Consider the following 18,129-nt stretch of genomic DNA (forward strand, 5'->3'; position numbering starts at 1 on the left):
AGGTAGTGCACATGGTAAAAAGGAATTTGCGGCTGTAATAAGTTAAAGATTTTGAGATAAGGAGATAAGAGGGGGGCAAGAGGGTTAGCAGTCTAGGAGATGTGACCACAGAAGCAGAGGTTGGAGTGATGTGAGGAAGGGGCCATGAACCAAAGAATGCAGGCAGCTTATAAAAGCCGGAAAAGGCAAGGAAATAGTTTCTCCATAGTGTCCCCAGAAGAAATGCCATCCTGTTGACACCTTGATTTTATTCCAATGAGTCTGCTTTTAGACTTCTCACTTACAGAACTGTAAGATAGATAATCCATTTTCATTGTCTTAAACCACCAAGTTTGTGGTAATTTGTTACACCAGCAATAGGAAACTAACACAATGTACAATGTGGCTTAGAAAACAAACAAACAAAAAAAAAAAACAAAGAAAGAAGCCCACTTTAAGTGGTCCATCTAATCTAGCATCAGGATCACCCATAGCAGGGGGCTGGGAAAGGGGTAGAAGTGGGGAAGATGTTTAGCCTCCCAAATTTTTTGTCCAGGAAACCAACCTCTCTGAGAGTTTTTAAATCAACCATAAATGGAAATAACAGTGATACTGTCAGCTCTGGAAAAAAGTCACCAGAGAGTGAACCAATGTCTCAACAACTACCCAAGGAGAAAAAGTGCTTACAGCAGTAGCTTTTCAGCAATTACTGTCCAAGAAATCATTAAGAAGATGGGTCTACATAGTAGAAACATACAAGGCTATTCCTTGGTTCTAATGCTGCGCTCTGGAGCAGAGTTGGCCCTGTGGCAGCCCTCTGGCCTCATTTGGCATATAGATGTATGTGTGTGTATATATAAAGATATATAGATATATACAAAATATATAATATGTTATATATAATATATAAATACATTATATATAATAAATAAATATATAATATGTTATATAAAAATATATACATATATTTGCCAAAATAGTGTTGTTTCTTTTAATTGAATTTTAGTGGCTTTGATTTACATATGCACTCTCCACTTTACCACAAGCCCCACCATGCCCTCTTACTTCATTCATTCATGTTGCCTAACTGATCATTATGGACATTTGGGTTTTCAATTGAAGAGTAAGATCTATGGTGACTCTATTATGCACTTACTCTTTAACACTCTGAAGAATTCTCATGACCTATTCAGTTCTCATGATCCACTCAGCTCTCATGACCTACTCAGCCATTCATTGTAGCCCACTGAAGTCTATTTCTCTACTTGTTCCTAATGATGTATCACAGGGTTCTGTTACTGGGCATGCTCAGTATGTATGCTGAGAAACAACTAAGGATAGAAATGGTCATCTTATCTGTAGGGAACATAAATCTAGAAGAATGAACACATATTCTGGAAAATAATGAAGATCCAAATATGTCCAAATTACCCAAACTGAAATCTAAAGGGTAAGTGTAAAGTGTTGCACTTAGGTTAAAATAAAAAAAAATATTAGTACTAGATGGGAAAATATGACTGAATGGAAGCACATATAAAAAAGGCTTTGGAGTTTTATATCATTTTAATCTCTGCATGAGACACAGATTAATATGTTTGGCCCCAAATAAACCACGAATAGAAGTCAAAGTTCTAATGAAGAGAAGCTGTACTTCTTCAACTTTTGCTCTGAGGTTTAGTGAGAACATACTCAAAGATACAGTAACATTTCAAAATGAACATCTGTATTGAAGGTGTTCAGAAGTAAATGGGCAAATGGTGGAGATGTGCTAACTTTGAGTGAGGTGAAGGTCTGAAGGAATCTAGGATTCTCAGGAGAACTGGAAACTTGAACAGACAGGGTCTTGTGTGTACAGAGAAAGGTTCAATCCAAGCTATGCAGTCCAGTCCTGTGCAGGGAAGTTGACATTTGATTTGTTTATTTGCAGAGGGTATAACAGAGACCAAGGAATAGAAGTGATAGAAAAAATGAGTTTGGGTTAATAGAATGATAGATTTTCTAGTGATTTGATCAGTACACAAATGAAATGGGCTTTCTTGTGTGGAAGTGAGTTCACTGTGGGTGGAGGCATTTAAGCAGATATTAGATGACCCTTAGAGAGGATGTTAGAAAAGAAATTTATGTGGGATAAAGATAGGGTGAGGCTGGGCACGGTGGCTCATGCCTGTAATCCCAGCACTTTGTGAGTCTGAGGCAAGAGGATCGCTTGAGCCCAGGAGTTCAAGACCAGCCTGGGTAACATAGTGAGACTCTACGTCTACAAAACATTAAAAAAAAAAAAAAAAAAAGGCCAGGCATAGTGGTGCATACCTGTAGCTACTTGGGAAGCTGAGGTGGGAGGATGGCTTGAGCCCAGGAGGTTGAGGCTGCAGTGAGTCATGATCATGCCACTGCACTCCAGCCTGGGTGGACAGAATGAGATCCCATTTCCAATAAATAAATAAATAAATAAATAAATAAATAAATAAATAAGATGAAATGACTTCTGTGGTCCAATCCAAAAGTGATATTCTCTGATGCTGTGTCCTTCCTGCCCTCAGGATAATACATAATGATCTTTGGAATATGATTCTGTGGTTTCAATTCACATAACCTTGTTTTAGAGGAGGTAGAATTTTTTATGTGAACCAAAAGTGCCACTTAAGGAGAATCCAAAGAGGCTTTCTTGTTCAATGACTTGGTCCTTGGTGAACCTCAGCTTTGGGAATGTTTATATATATAGTTGGGGGTATTAATTTGTAAATCAAAGAAACCTAAAATATCCTAGCATTTAAGTTTTTAATGTTGAAACACTGAAGCATTTTTCTCTGTGGCTTCATCTCAACCTTTTATAAGATTCTTGGCATCATAGAAACAACACCTGAGCATTCTAAAAACGACTCCCCAGCACTTCTAGGCTTCCTAGGGACAAACATTTTCTAGCAATCCGCACGCTGCTGAGTGGCCAGAGCTTGTCTTGCCTTCTCTTTTCTGATTCAGGATAATTCCAAAATGAAATGACTTGCCATTCAGGCACTGTGAATCCATGCAGATGGAGAAGAAATTTAGGATGGGAATTCTGGACTGAGCACTTTTCTAAGTTGTGTTGTAGTGTTTATATACTAACACTTCAAATTCATTCAACCAGTATTCACTGGGGGCTATGTGGCAGGAGCAGTGCCAGACACAAGGAAAGTGACACGGAACCAGACACAGTCTGTGTCCTTGACAAATTCACACTTCAGTGAGGGAGAGACACATGTAAATAGGTGGCTGCATTGTCAACCTGGGAGCTACTATGAAAGGGGCCTGCTTTCAGGGACGTGGGAACCCAGAAGAGGGTGCAGTGAACTTTGACTGGGGAAGACGAGGTCAATGACAACTGGAGAGAGAAGGTAATTTTAGAGTTGGGCATTGTGAAGAAGATGGGGTGAAGGATGAGGTTGGAAGGAGCTGTTGAGTGACATCAAGTAGATGAGAGAGTGCTAAGTGGAAAGGTCACTTAGGAGCAGTCGGGCCAGCTGTCCAGGCTCCTTTCCTTGCCTCTATATAACAAGTGTACTTGACTTTTTGATGCTTCTATTTTCAATGTGAAATGGGGAAAATGGAGTCTCATGCACCTACTTTCCAGGGCTATTTTGAAGACAAAAAGAGATAATCAGAGAAGAGTGTTTTTGAAAAGAGGTTAAGAATGGTAAGTCTAGGCCAGGGATAACAAACCTTACAGTTCTAAAGCTTGCAGAATATTCTGTCTGTCTATTTGTCTGTCTGTAGCTGTGACACTGAATGCCTTCAGTGGGGTACATATTTCCCCTACTATTCCCCTATTTTATTCCATATGCAAGCTGCTTTAAGCATCCATGTGACCTGCCCAACACTGGAACAAGTTAATGTTAAAGGGGTCTGCACAAAGTAATATGGAAATGGTGAATATTTTTGAGTCTGGATCTTCCTCTTAGACAGTGGAAAGTGATGCATTGTTCTGAGCTGCCATGTTAATGAAGGTGATTAAGAACAGGTCTTGGAAGTTAAGATTTATTTTTCATGCAGCCCATTTAAATGAAAATAAATACCATTCCTGCCCAAGCAAGAATGCACTAATGGTCTGAAAAATTCAGAGAGAGAGAGAGTGGGGCCATGTCGTGTGTGTGTGTTGGGTGCGGGGGAAGGGGGCTGCTGGGGGAAGGGGTAATAACGATGGTGAGGGCTTCTACTTGTAAAACATTTAAACAAAAAAAGTCTGTGACAATGCTTTACTTTAAATTATACTCTAAATGAAAAATGCATTTTTACCTAATTTGGAAAAAATGACAAACAAGGCTGAAAGTTGGCTTCTGGATGGGTATCCTTGGAAGTCTGGTCCATAATACAGTTCATCTTACAGAGAGAGGTGTAAAGAGGTACCTGGGTGATAACAGACATTCACTAATTCAGCATGGAGGGAGAGAGGGAGAAAAGAGAGATAGAAATACTGAAGGGCCAAAGATAGAAAAGTTTATGAAGGATTTTTTTTTTTTGCCACTAACAAACTCCTAAAATAAAATTTACATACTTGAAAACCCCCAAACTCAAACCTGCATTGAGATAAAGCCAATTAGATCCAGTATGGCAGAAGAGAATCATGGCAGTCAGATGGAAGGAGAGCTTATGCACATGAGTTTGTCTGAAATCTATTGTTAAATGGAAAATGTCCACCAAGTAATTTGCTATATTTCAGTTGAAAATGCCAGCTTATAAAAGGTGCACCACTTCCCCTTTTCTTCCCCAATTTAAAAGCCATTTACAAATGCATCCTGGTGATTCAGACCAAAGAATTACCAAACCCAATAACAGAACAAGGCTGTGTAGGAATCTGAACTTTGTTTACACAATTAGGAGACACTCACGTGCAGATTCCATAAATGACAAGGTTCCTGCAGCAAATTAACAAGAACAATTTTCCCATCTCAAGAGCTGTCAAGATGGGCCCTGTTGGCCAATTTATCTTACTCTAGCACATCTCTGGTGCTTGTCAATCAATATGTGAAACATTTGGTGCTGATTGCCATTTTTCTCTCCACTTCCTTTTGCCTCTTGTATCAGGCAATTTACTGCAAGTCAATCAAGGTCGAAGCCGACCTTGTTTAAATAAAACACTGTTGAGTTCTTTTCACATCAACAATTTCAAAGACAGAATGAGCTGTATCTTTTACATTTACATTTATACGACTTTTTTTTTTCCACTGGTTCTCCTAAAATGCCATCCTTGAGTCATAAGTCATAACTAAAGACACCTGGACACTGAGCAAACTAAGCTGTACAGGCAGTAAGGAAACACATACATTCAATGTATATCTTCACTATAAAGATTAACTCAGTGAACAGAGATGCCTCACCAGTGAAAGCATGCTTTTGACTGTTTTGCCTACCATTATCCAGCCTTACTTTGAAGCAGGACCACACAGAAGAAACAATATACCCTAAATCATCAGAGCTTGATAACACAAAGTAGCAATTTCAAGTGTTTTCTCTGAAGATCATGTCCTATGGTTGAAAGAGAGTTTTAGAATATTTTGGTGATAGTCCCTATTGTTATAATGAGTCCAGCATAAACCTTTATCATCATTATTATTTTATTCATGGAAAAGAAAAGTGGAGGAGAGGAAGCAGCTGAGCCTATTAAAGTTCTTGAAAACAATCTGCTCACAGGTTTTGCTTTCAAACTTTCTTTTTCCTGCAACCCATCTATAATCTCTATTTTCCTGAATAAATCAGGCTCTATTTGTTTAGCAAAATATTATTTTGTACCCCTCACCATTCCCACAAATATTAAGAATACACAGTGAAATGAGTCCTGGCTAAATGTGACTCTCAAATAAAGAAATACAGTTGAACAAGTATAGACTTTCTTGAAAATAGTAACAGACAGTTTAACTGCTAAGGTTGTGCTAAGCTCTCAAAATGATTAATTCGAAATGGATGCTTTTCAAGTGTCTGCTATGTATATATAAGACACAGTTTGGTGCTTTCAAAGTGCGATTTCCCTCATTCAAATCTGAAACAAACACATAAGCAAACAAAAACATCCTCAAATTCTCAGACAAGCATGATCCCTATCTTCTTATGCCAAATGTAATTTTATTGGACTTAAACGTATTTTGAGTTAGCCCGTGGTCTTATTGTGTTTCATCATTTGTCAGAAGTCACTACTGATGCAGTCACTCTTCCATTAAACAGTTACGTATTGAGTGTCCACTGTGCACTGGGCATTGAGGACACAACAGCAGGCAAAATTGCGGGAGTCTTTGTTTCATGGACCCCAGAGTTGGGTCATGGTACTAGACACCAATACAATCATCTTAAAAATCAAAGTGTTGTTGGAAATTGAGGTAAGTGCTATGTAAGGGCATTTCATGGTGTCCTAAAACAGGCTGGTGAATGAGAAATGCTCCATGGGGATGCAAGTCTTCGGTTGAATTCTAACTGATAGGAGCCAACTGTGCTAGCCTAGCACTGCTAAGTGTGCTCCTTTGGCCTCATCCAATCAGCGTTTGCTGAGATAATAAAGGAGATTAGAGCTAAGGGTTAGAAACTTCTATAGTAGCTGGACACTGCCACAAGGAAGCAAAGCACTTGCTCAGTAGACTCAGCTCCTTGAGTGGTTGATGGCAACTTTGAATGGGGAGCCACATGGGGTGCAAACTCTACCTGGGTTTGTGCAGAAGGGTCATATATAAATGGTCTCTGAGGAACTGAGGGGTAAAATGTTCTTTCTTTTCTTTATTTTTTTTAGATGGAGTCTGGCCTGTTTCCCAGGCTGGAGTGCAGTGGCACGATCTCGGCTGACTGCATCCTCCACCTCCCAGGCTCAAGCGATTCTCCTGCCTCAGCTTCCCAAGTAGCTGGGACCACAAGCATGTGCCACCATGCCTAGCTAATTTTTGTATTTTTGGTAGAGATGGGCTTTTACCATGTTGTCCAGGCTGCTCTTGAACTCCTGACCTCAGGTGATCCACACGCCTCAGCCTCCCAAAATGCTGGGATTACAGGAGTGAGCCACTGTGCCTGGCCAAAAGGTTTTGTTTGTTTGTTTGTTTGTTTTTAATTTATCACAGGCAGCTTGCAAAGTTCTGCTCTGAGGAGACAAACAATATCATCCCACTATCTAGTGTCCGTGAGGCCAAATGCTTCATTTAGACTACTACAGATGGCAGTGACTCCAGCTTCTTGGTCTGAGATGGCAGCAAGATGTCTGGGCAGTAACAGCAGTGAGCCTTAGGAATATAGTCATGAGATGTGCTAGGATCACAGGGTTGAATTTGGTCAAAAAGAATTCATGGTTCTTTTGGCTATACAATGTGTAAAATACAAGTTAACTGCATGTATGTGTATGTATATATAGACCCCAAAACGTATCAATATACATACATATATATGAATATACATATATAAAAAACATATTAATAAAAATTTTAAAAAATGTAACGATCAAAAAAAGATAAAGGCAAAACCAAAAGTGCAGGTGAAGGAACTGTTTCAGACAAAGGGGACTAAAGCAAAAAGATAACTAAATGTAACATGTGATCCTGAAATGAACCCTGGACTAGAAAAAAACGTCTATGAAGGCTACTACTGGGGCAACTGATAAAAGTTGAGTAGGGACCAAGGACTAGACAATACATGATATCAATGCTAAATTTATTGGTTTTGGTAATTTTACTGGGTTATGTAAGAGAATGTCCTTGTTCTTAGGAAAGACACACTGAGATATCCGGACGTAAAGAGGCATGATGTGCAGGGGGATGTCACTCTTAATTAGTTAAAAAATAATATACACGCTTGTGTGGGGAAGCCGGGAGAGAACGATACTGCAGATGGCAAAGGGGCACATATACACGAGTGGTAAATCTGGGTAAAAGGCATAAGGGTGTTTTCCCCACCATTTACGTAATTTTGAAATTATATCAAAATGTTAAAGTTACAAAAATGAGAATGACGGATGGGTGTGGTGGCTCATGCTTGTAATCCCAGCACTTTGGGAGGCCAAAGCGGGCAGATCACCTGAGGTCAGGAGTTTGAGATCAGCCTGCTCCAGCATGGTGAAACTCCATCACTACTAAAAATACAAAAATTAGCTGGGCATGGTGGTGGGCACCTGTAATCCCAGATACTTGGGAGATTGAGGCAGGAGAATCACTTGAACCTGGGAGACGGAGGTTGCAGTGAGCTGAGATCACGCCACTGTACTCCAGCCTGGGTGATAGAGCGAGACTCCATCTCAAAAAAAAAAAAAAAAAAAAAAAAAAAAAGGATGACAAGTTTTACATAAAAATGACCTATTCTTCCAAGGAATGGACAGCCTGCCTAGATGGCATGTGGTTGCTCCAACAAATTGGGTGTGTTGTGTGAAGAAAAGTGATGTTGTGAGGTCTCTGCATTATGAGTCACCGGCACAAATACCCCACAAACGGAGGTCCGGGAGTGCTGCACAGTTCCCTAGGCAGCTGTGATTTTCAACCCAGTCTGACATACTCTTATAGAACAAACATTGTTTTTTTGACATTAATTCATTTGTGATCTTTACTGCCATGCTGAGTATCTTATCTCGAGGTGGTCCTTAATGGTGCATGGTATATTTTATTGATGTTTCTTTTATTCTGGTGTTTTTCTTCCTCATGATGATGTCTGTTGTTGCTCTCTGTCTCCTTCAAAATGCTATTCTCTTGTGAGACTAGGCACTGCTTGGAGGTTTAATGAGGCTTCTAGAGGGTTTGCTGATTTATCAGGTTCTCAGTTAACATTGTGGGGGACTGGGGGAGGAAGGAGGGGAGACACGGTTAGGTGCTCCAGGATGAACTTAGTGAATTCAGTTAGCATTGAGTTCATTTTTATGCCTGTAGAATTTGCCAAAGAGTGACATTCAGTTATAACAGGATCTGTATGGGAGAAATACACGTGTTCCTTTAATTTCTCCCATCATTTCTCTCTCATAATATTTTTTACAAGTATCATTATTAGATCCATGTGTCACACTGTAGAGTTGGATCCCAAAGCCATTTGTTTGCTTAGTATTAAAGTCAGGGGCCAAGCTCTGCTTTTTTTGGCTCTGAAGTCTCCGTCAAAGTTAAACTTTTATTTCTCTGTTATCAGACCCTCAGATCAAATGCTTACTTACTGCCACTTTTAGCCCTTCCTTATGGGCAAAGCATTTGCTGGATTGGGCTTGAATAAGGAAAGTTTGAGTCAGGTGTGGTGGCTCATGCCTATAATCCCAGCACTTTGGGAGGCCGAGCGGGGGGTGGATCACCTAAAGTCAGGAGTTCGAGACCAGCCTGGCCAACATGGTGAAACCCCTTCTCTACTAAAAATACAAAAAAATTTAACAGGGCATTGTGGCGCATGCCTGTAATCCCAGCTACTTGGGAGGCTGAAGCAGGAGAATTGGTTGAACCTGGGAGGTGGAGGTTGCGGTGAGTCAAGACTGTGCCACTGCACTCCAGCCTATGCAATAAAAGCAAAATTCCATCTCAAAAAAGAGAGGAAGGTTTGTGAATTAGATAGGTAATTTAATTTTTTTCCTAACCTTGGAAAATTTTCTGTCATTAAAAAATAAAACAAACAAGCAAAACCAGGTATTCCTTCCTTAGAGAAACTGCAAACACTGCACATGCTCATTGCTAATAAGGGGTATATTTTCAATATCAATAGAAATTAGGTCATTATATTGGAAGACAGGGCAATATATTCACTTTACATTTTGGTCTCAATTCTTTAAACACACACATACAACACACACACACACACACACACAGACACATACCTCACGCTCTTTCATTTCTGAAATGAAAGCCAGTTTAAAAAATCCATACATTAGGGTCTATCTAACCTCTTCATTTTTTCTTTTCTAAAAGCTACAATGCCTTGGTTTTCGATGCTAACAAATGTTATACGACAGGTTCACCGATTTACTGTTCTGCACCCTTTTTAATTATGGATGTATGAAGGAAAATTTCACTGAGGAAAACAATAAATCATCAGTGAAATTATTTGTTCGCTGAATGAGCTGAATAAACAGTTGCCTTCGGGGCAAAGATTCATCTGGCATCTCTTAAGTCATCCCTTTTTCCTTTGTATTTTCATGAAAAGCAGGACTGGGCCTGTAGGAATCAACTGGGAATGTGGGTGTCATTGAGAAGCAGAGGAACCAGTAAACACCCGACTCATGCGTCCTGAGTGTTAAACGAAAGGATTTTTGTCAAGTTTTAATCATAAGAATGACAATACTTATAAACACGTATTGAGTGTGCTTTGTGTACCTGTGTCATTTCATTTGATTCTCACAACAACCCCATTTCCCTATTCCTATTTCACTCAAAACAACACCCGAAACCAGAAAGCAGCAAGCCGAGAATTTGAACCAATTTCTGACACCACGCCCTGCACTCTCAGCCATCAGGTGCTTCTAAATTTCCCCAAAGAAAGCCACACTGCCTCAAAGAAGTCCTCATTCATTATTTAAGCTTTAAAAAAAACAAACCGAAGTTCACGGTTGAAACCCCAATCTACAATTTTGCTTTAAACTTACAGAACTCTCTTTCTTCCTGTTTAGGTGATGAAAAAAGGAGATTTTCCAGTGCCTCCTCTCAGAAAACCGAGCTTGATCAAAGTATGCAAAATAGGCAAAGAACTGGCTGAGATAGGAATCACAGAAAAATGTGCTATCACTGGAATTTTTAGGAGGAGGCGAGGAAATAAGAGTAATGAGATTATTAGTCTCAATTTGAAAGCGTGGAATGTGTCAGCAATCATAACTAACTGTTGCTATTTTTATAATAAATGTCACCCTCAGAGTTCCAAGCAGTCAGTAAGCAATGGAAGCTTCCAAGTAGGAATTAGTTTAGTGTCCTTCTTTCATGTCCCTGTTGAAGTAGTCCAAAAAGTTATGAAGAAACATGGCCACTTTGAACACATTCATACAAATAGTACTGACAGTTTTCAAGCTAGGACAAATATGTCAGCTTTGGACTTCCTCCCACAGCAGCCAGTCAGCTGCCTGTAGAGAATCCCATAAATATCTCGGCTGGAACATTTGTTTGAAGGTACTTAAATGGACCCTGGAGCTCCCAACATTGGATATAGATTTGAGCCAGATAATCAGATATTCACTGCCGACCATTTCTGTGGCTACTGCTGTATCACAACGCGTCAGATTCCTCGTCATTATATTGATTAGACATTGCTTTATGTTGGAAGCTGCAAACTTGTGTGGAGTGAATTGCTGTGAGTTAGTATTTCACACTGGTGGTTCAAGTCGGTATTTCTCCTGGGCATTTCCCATTTGCCTCAATACTAAACCAGGTGGGGATGCCCAAAGGGATTCACTTGGACGTTCTGAGGGGAACCAAGAGGAGGATGAAGGGACCTGGGAAGTGGAAGACAGATTTTGAGGCCACTGGGATAGTTTTGTTTGTGGTTTCATATGCTGCACTAAGAGATGAGCTATCCCTCCCAACTACTGCAAATGCATAAGAGCATGAAGGTGGCAGAAAAAAAACGAAGCCCTTCTTCAGGTAGCACGGGAACCAGTTGTGTGGTTGCAGTCTATTGTTCTTTGGCACCGAACACCTACCTGATGGTTTTGAGGCAGAGCAATCTTAAGAGATTTTTGAAAAGCATAGAGAATTTAAAGTTTTGACTGTGAAAAGGAACATGTATATCTTAATAGAAAGTGGATGAGGTAGGGGTGAACATGCCATTCACAATGTACACCTATACTCTCCTTAATACATAAAAATGTTTGTCAGCATCTTTTGGTCAAATTAATGTAACTTTTAGAAATGAATGAATGTGACGTTTTAGACTAAGCAAGGAAACCAACAATTTAATAAATGTTAATATCTAGTGCTGGGAAAACTATGGGAATTCAGCCCTCTCATATACTGATGAGAGAGCGTATTTTGATCTACAACCTTTTTGGAGGATAATTCAGCAGTATGTTCATACTCCTGAATCAGTCACCTTGTAGGATGTTTTCTTGAGGTAATTATCAGCGATGTATACAAATTATGCAGGGTGGCTCACTCTTTCAGTTTTTTGTAATGGTAGAAACCAAGAAATTTAATATCCAACAGGGGTGGAATGTTTAAATAACCAAAGGCGAATCCACATATTGAATCACATGTAGTACTTACAAATAAAATTTTAGAAGAATAGTAAATCATATAAAAATATAAAACACTATTTATCTATATATATGTGTGTATATATATGTACTTAGGTATAAATATACACTATTAATGAAATTATAGGAAATTTTCTTTGCATTTTTCTTTGTACTTTTCTGAATTTACCCAACTCAGAAAAAATGATAGTAGTTTATATAAACTACAAAAGTGCTTTATGATCGTTTTTTCTGAGTTGGGTGTATATATATGTGTGTGTGTATATATGTATATACGTATATGTGTGTATATATGTATATACGTATATATATGTATATATGTATATGTGTATATATAGTATATATACACACACACCTATATACACACACATATACGTATAGATATATACACACATATATTGAGATAAATATGTATCTTTACTGGTAATTCTGCCCCCTCCTCTGATGTCACTGATGTTTTTTTTTTGTTTTTTTTGGCGAGGTAGCTACAAAGCAAAAGTGAGCAAACCCGATACAAAAATCCAAAAATATATTATTCCATAGCTGGACAAGTCCTTAAAAAGATGTCACAATTTGTCACAGAGGCTGCCACCTCAATAGGACCATCCACGAACTCCTAATAGCGTTCTCAAGTGGTCTTAGATGTTTCCAGTGTGAGTTCCTGGAGGTAGGGCCTGGTCGGAAACCCTTAGGTGAATGGGACTGTTTGTTAACTCCAATAGACAATTACGAAGGGCAATTAAAAATTTAAATTATGTTAATAAGCCAGAGAAAAATGACTGTTTGCAGAAATCAGTGGCAATTATCAGACATAATGGTTCTCAATTAGGCTGGAGGGGATTTTCAGTCATTCATAATTCACTATCTTAAATGTATCATAAAAAAGTAATTGTCACTTGTTAATAAAACTTACTTAAAAACAACGTTGCTATCTTGTGTAGAAAGTAACTTTCTTCCTTCTCCCCCACCAGTTTTAAAAAAGGTATATTCTTAATTTTAAAATGTAGTACAGGCTGGTTCAAAACAAAAATCAAACAATGTGGATGTGTACTAAAATAAATACAGTCCTTTCCAGCCCTCTACTTGCACTTCCCAGGGGTAACTGTTGTTTTATCAATTCAGTGAGTGTTCCTCCTCCCAACCACCTCCTAGCTTCCGTTAAAAAGGGGAGGGGTGTTGGGGTGACTGTCCAAGGAATATGTTGTATTGATATTTTTAGTCAATTAAAAGTGAAAACATAAAAACATTATCTTGCTGCTTCTGCCATGTTTATTTGTCTTCCAAGGTTTCTGATTTTTTTTTTAGTTATTATATTCATATGCAGCTTCCATTACCCCTAGGAATATAGTCAGCATTCATGCATGTCCTTCCAATTCTACTCTCAGGCAATGCAGTTTGCTGCATAAATTGCACTGCTCAGGTGATGTGATTCAAGGACTCTGTCCAGTTGGTTCTAAGCTTTATTTCTGGTTCTCCAGGAAGAACTAAAAAGGACTAAAAGAAGAGGGGAAAAGATTCAGGCAGAGGAGGGGCAGAGGGCAACTCTTGAGTAAGTAAAGGATTAAAGGAATTGGTTTATCTCTGGCTGAGTACCCAATCTCTTTTGTCTTCTGTTATGGATCATACTAAAAGAATGACAGCTGCATTCTCAATTTTCTTGCCCAATCAGAAAATCTTTGCTGCAATGTCAAGTCCCAAATTGCAGCTCTGCATTCAACAGAAAGACTGAAGCAAAGATAAATGAATTATCCCTGTCCCCATGGGATGACAGTCTCACTCTGGTGAATCACACAGTTCAGCAACATTTCCAGAACCTTCTCTAAGTAGACACTTCAGGCTACTCAGAGCCAGGCACTCTATATAAACATGACTTTATATCATTTTCACCATTACTCTATGATGTGGGCATTTTTATAACCTTACCTTGCAGTTGAGAGCACTGCATGCTCAGAGAGGGCCAATACCATGCTCAGGGGCAGTGAGAGGATTTGAACCCAGATATTTCTTGATTCAAAATCTATAATATCTTTCTCTCCAACACTTTGTCCCTTGGTTGAAATTGTACAGACACAACTGTGAGACAGCCCAGTTTATGACAGTTGAACTTATGACTGCCTTTTCTTTCTTTCTTTCGTGGAAACAACGCTACTTAGAGCACTAACCAGTACACAACCTTCAAGATATTTAAGCACATGAAATCAGCTTCAAATACACAATTGATCCCAACTTTGCACATTTTTCAAAGGTACTTGCAGCAATAAAGACTGCCTAAGCTTGCTTTGAAATAGTCACCAGAAAATAAGGCATCTACAGTCTACCATTCATTGGACTTGTGTCTTAAAAGGCCTCAGTGGATGCAGGAAAGATCCCCATAAAAGGAGCTAGGACCTACTCTTTGTAGTAAGATCTACACATGGCTGGCTTCTTCCTGTCACTGACATCTCAGTTCAAAAGGTGATTCCTTTTAGCCACTCTAAAGCAGAGGAGGTAAAGTATCTGTCACTCTTTATCACATCCCCCATTTCTTGTTTTGCAAATATTTCTTATCCACTGATATTTTTCATTGGTTTACCTGTTTATGTTTGTCTCACCTTCTAGAATGTCAGCTCCATGAAAGCAAGGTCCTTGACTGACATGTTTGCCACTGTATCCCCATATCTAACCCATAGCCTGGCATCTAGAACTATTTGTTGAATGAATGAGTATGTGTTTGTAAAATCAAGCAACTGTTTTCCTTAACAGATCAGGTATGGGCTTGTAGTCAGGGACTTTCATTTACAAGAGTCTGTAGGAAATGAGAGAATTGAGGTCGTAAGTAGAATATCATCTGGAATTGGGAAAGATTTGGGAAGGAAGGGGAAACAGAGAACCTTCTTTACTCCGAGTTGCTTATTGAGGCTGATTAGAGATCACACCATGTCAAAGTGGCAAAAAGGAAGCGTCAACTTTTTTTCAATTAGTGACAGACTGGCTGGCCCACAAAGATGGTGCACTCCCAATGGGATTGCAGCTCTAGTGTCTGGAGTGTGGTGTCTTTCTCTTTGTTAGAGATGTTTCACACTGCTAAATCTAGGCCCCTGATTACCCAAAGACCGCGATAAGGTTTGGGTCAACAAATGAGCATGAGGAGATAACCTTTGGAGGCACGGCACCATGTGACTTTCTTCATTAGAATTTGTCATCAGGTGGGATCTGACTTGAACACTCTCCTCTTCTGGACCCAATCTATGTTAACACTTTTTGAATGTTCCCTTTGTTCTGGAAGATTGAGGATATTTTCACCATCAAAAGACACACTTCTGGCTGAGTCTTAAGTCCTTTGGTACTTTGATCCTATTGTTTGTCTGAAATTTGTTTCCTTGTATGAAGGATTTGTACCTGACTCATAAAGTAAAGTGATTAATTCTATTATTACTAAACAAGTTTTAATAACATTTGTGGATACATTTTAATAAAATAAAATATTTTATTATAAAATTGATGGATGCTTAATAATAATAAATGCTTCATAAAAATTACAAATAATAAATAAATATATAAAATAAAGAGGAAAAATGTCTTGTTTCCCATTCCCAACACAATTGCTTCATCTACCTATCTACTAGAAGGGTATCCTTCTAGTTCTAAAAAGGATGACATGTACCCTTTTTAGTTCTGTACTAAACCCTCTTTCTAGATAGAACCACTCTGAATGATTTTGTGTGTGTCCAGTGATGTGTTGATAAAAGCTTAGCAATTGACTCTCCAGGAAAAACAAAACCCTGATCTGTAGCATTTGCTGATTTCTGTGCAGCAAATACTGTCACTATCTACAATTGTAAGTTAAGAATATGACAGAATTGAGAAAATATATTGCACAATGGGCCTTTACAAGCCAGCGCAAGCTGGCTCCAGCACACTCCTGTGTGTATCCTTCTAAATTATCAATATTTCTCTCATTACATATATGTCTTTCTTCCTCTTTCTTTTTCTTCCTTCCTCCATCCCTCCTTTCCCTCTCTCTCCTTTTATTTCCTCCTTTACTTTTCTTCTTCTTTGTTTTCCTCTCCCCATCCTTACTGACGTCCTTCCATCCCTCCATGCCTCCATCCCCGCCTCCATCCATCCATCCACACTTGCATATATACACTAACACGCACAGACATAATGAATTAACATCTTACATGAACATTGTGCAGTTTGCTCTGCAACTTTCTGTTTTTTACATAATGTTTTGCAGCTCTGTATTTTGAAACTTGCTTAACACTCCTTGTAACTGGAAACACGTTGTGGCAGCTCAACAGCGAAGCTGGAGGTCTTTCACTTGGTCTACACAGACAAGCATGCGGGCCTGTGAGCATGTGTGTGCACACACACTTGCTGTAGTCTATCTATTGTAAAAGGGAATAATTCATCATTGGGCAGCAGGTTCTGCTCAGATGGTTTATTGTCCTGACCTCATTAAAAGCATGTAATCCACGCAGTGTCGTAAATCTTTGCCTCTAAATACTTTCCTCTTTAATTTTTTAATACTGCACACATGAAGGGAAAGGTTAAAGCCAATTAAAAGAGATACAAATACCATTATTACTGCCCTGACAAACAGTTAGTTATTGGATTTGGTCGTTTCAGTTTAGAAAGCCATTATTTTTGTTCCTGAATGAATTAGTAATCAAGCTGTTTATTGACTTGTCTCATCTCAGAGATGCTAAATATTTTTTTTTGTCCATTCTCTCTCTCAATTGGCAACATTCCTACACACATAAAAATTACAGACAACTTAAGATCTAAGTGCAAACAATAACTGCACGGCTGCATGTGGAAATCCACATATGGAGAGGACCATCATTTTCACTGCGGTCCAGGAAGAAGAGAGCCACTCACTCATTTTATTCTTATGCAGCAAATAGTTGTTGTTTCCTACCATTAAGGCTATTATATGATACTGACAGATGCTTAAAAGCGTTTAGAACTGAAAGAACTATTGGGAAAATTGCTGCAAAAGGACTGACAAATGATGATCTTTCTGTCCACAAGGTTCTTATTTCCTGTGCAAAATGGACTGAAAGAATAAAGGAAAGGAGAAAGATTCATTAATGTGGGAACTTGGTATTGTTTTCTGACATGAGTTTATACTTTTTATTGCATTGGGGCCAAAATATGACTCTGTTTATGAAAAGGCTGCAGTATTGTTTAAAAAAAAGTGTTGAACTCTTTTGCAACTGATTTAGGCTTGCTTGGTTGCCGTCTTCTTTCCTGGCTTGATCTGCACCCACTAGGAATATAATGTTGGCCCTATAAGACGTGAGAGGACCAAAAGATATGCAGGAGTGGATCTTCCATTTGGTTACTTTATTTAATTGTCTACCCAGAGTCCAAAGTGTTTTGTGAGACATGATCAACTGTGAGGAATAATGCGGACCACAGTGCTGGTTTCAGAATAAACTCACACTCACAGACCTGCATCCACAAGAATGTATACAATTCAAAATTTATATAAGTCATTCCTACTCATCAGAGGTCATAGTCAGGTATAAGAAGAAGGAGGAGAAGATGAAGGAAGAGAAAAGGAGAAGGAAAAGAGGAAGAGAGCCTGCAGAAAAACACGGAGCTGTATTTCCCACAGAGAGAACGGAAGCACACATATTGACAAGGAAACTCAAAACAAACAGTGAGACAGACAAAGATGAAATGAAATATTTCAAAATGTAGGAGATAAAAAGCTGGAAATAACACAAGCATTTTCTATATTCTTTCCTCTGAGAAGCTAGAACAGTGGTTCTCAAAGTGTTTTCTTCAGACAAGCAGCATCATCATCCTCTGAGAGCTTGTTAGAAATGCAAATTCAGAGACCCGCTCTGGATACACTGAGTGAGAAACTGAGCTTGGGGCCCGTCAATTTGTGTTTTAATAAGCCCTCTGAGGCACTCTGATGTGCTCTCAAGTTTGAGAACTCCTGTTCTAGAGATTATAGTTTTCTTAACTGCTTCTCTAAGACAGTCTTTGCAGCCAATCACAAACTTTTGAGCCTG

At 38.9% G+C, this 18,129-nt stretch overlaps 1 protein-coding gene across 19 annotated transcripts in view; it reads right to left on the minus strand.

The window, feature by feature from the left end:
• LOC105480824 (teneurin transmembrane protein 2) overlaps positions 1 to 18,129 on the minus strand; it is a 3,943,693-nt gene that overhangs the window by 414,364 nt on the left and 3,511,200 nt on the right. The window lies entirely within an intron of this gene.

Source organism: Macaca nemestrina, chromosome 6 (assembly GCF_043159975.1).
Source record: "Macaca nemestrina isolate mMacNem1 chromosome 6, mMacNem.hap1, whole genome shotgun sequence".
In the NCBI taxonomy this organism is placed as follows: domain Eukaryota; kingdom Metazoa; phylum Chordata; class Mammalia; order Primates; family Cercopithecidae; genus Macaca; species Macaca nemestrina.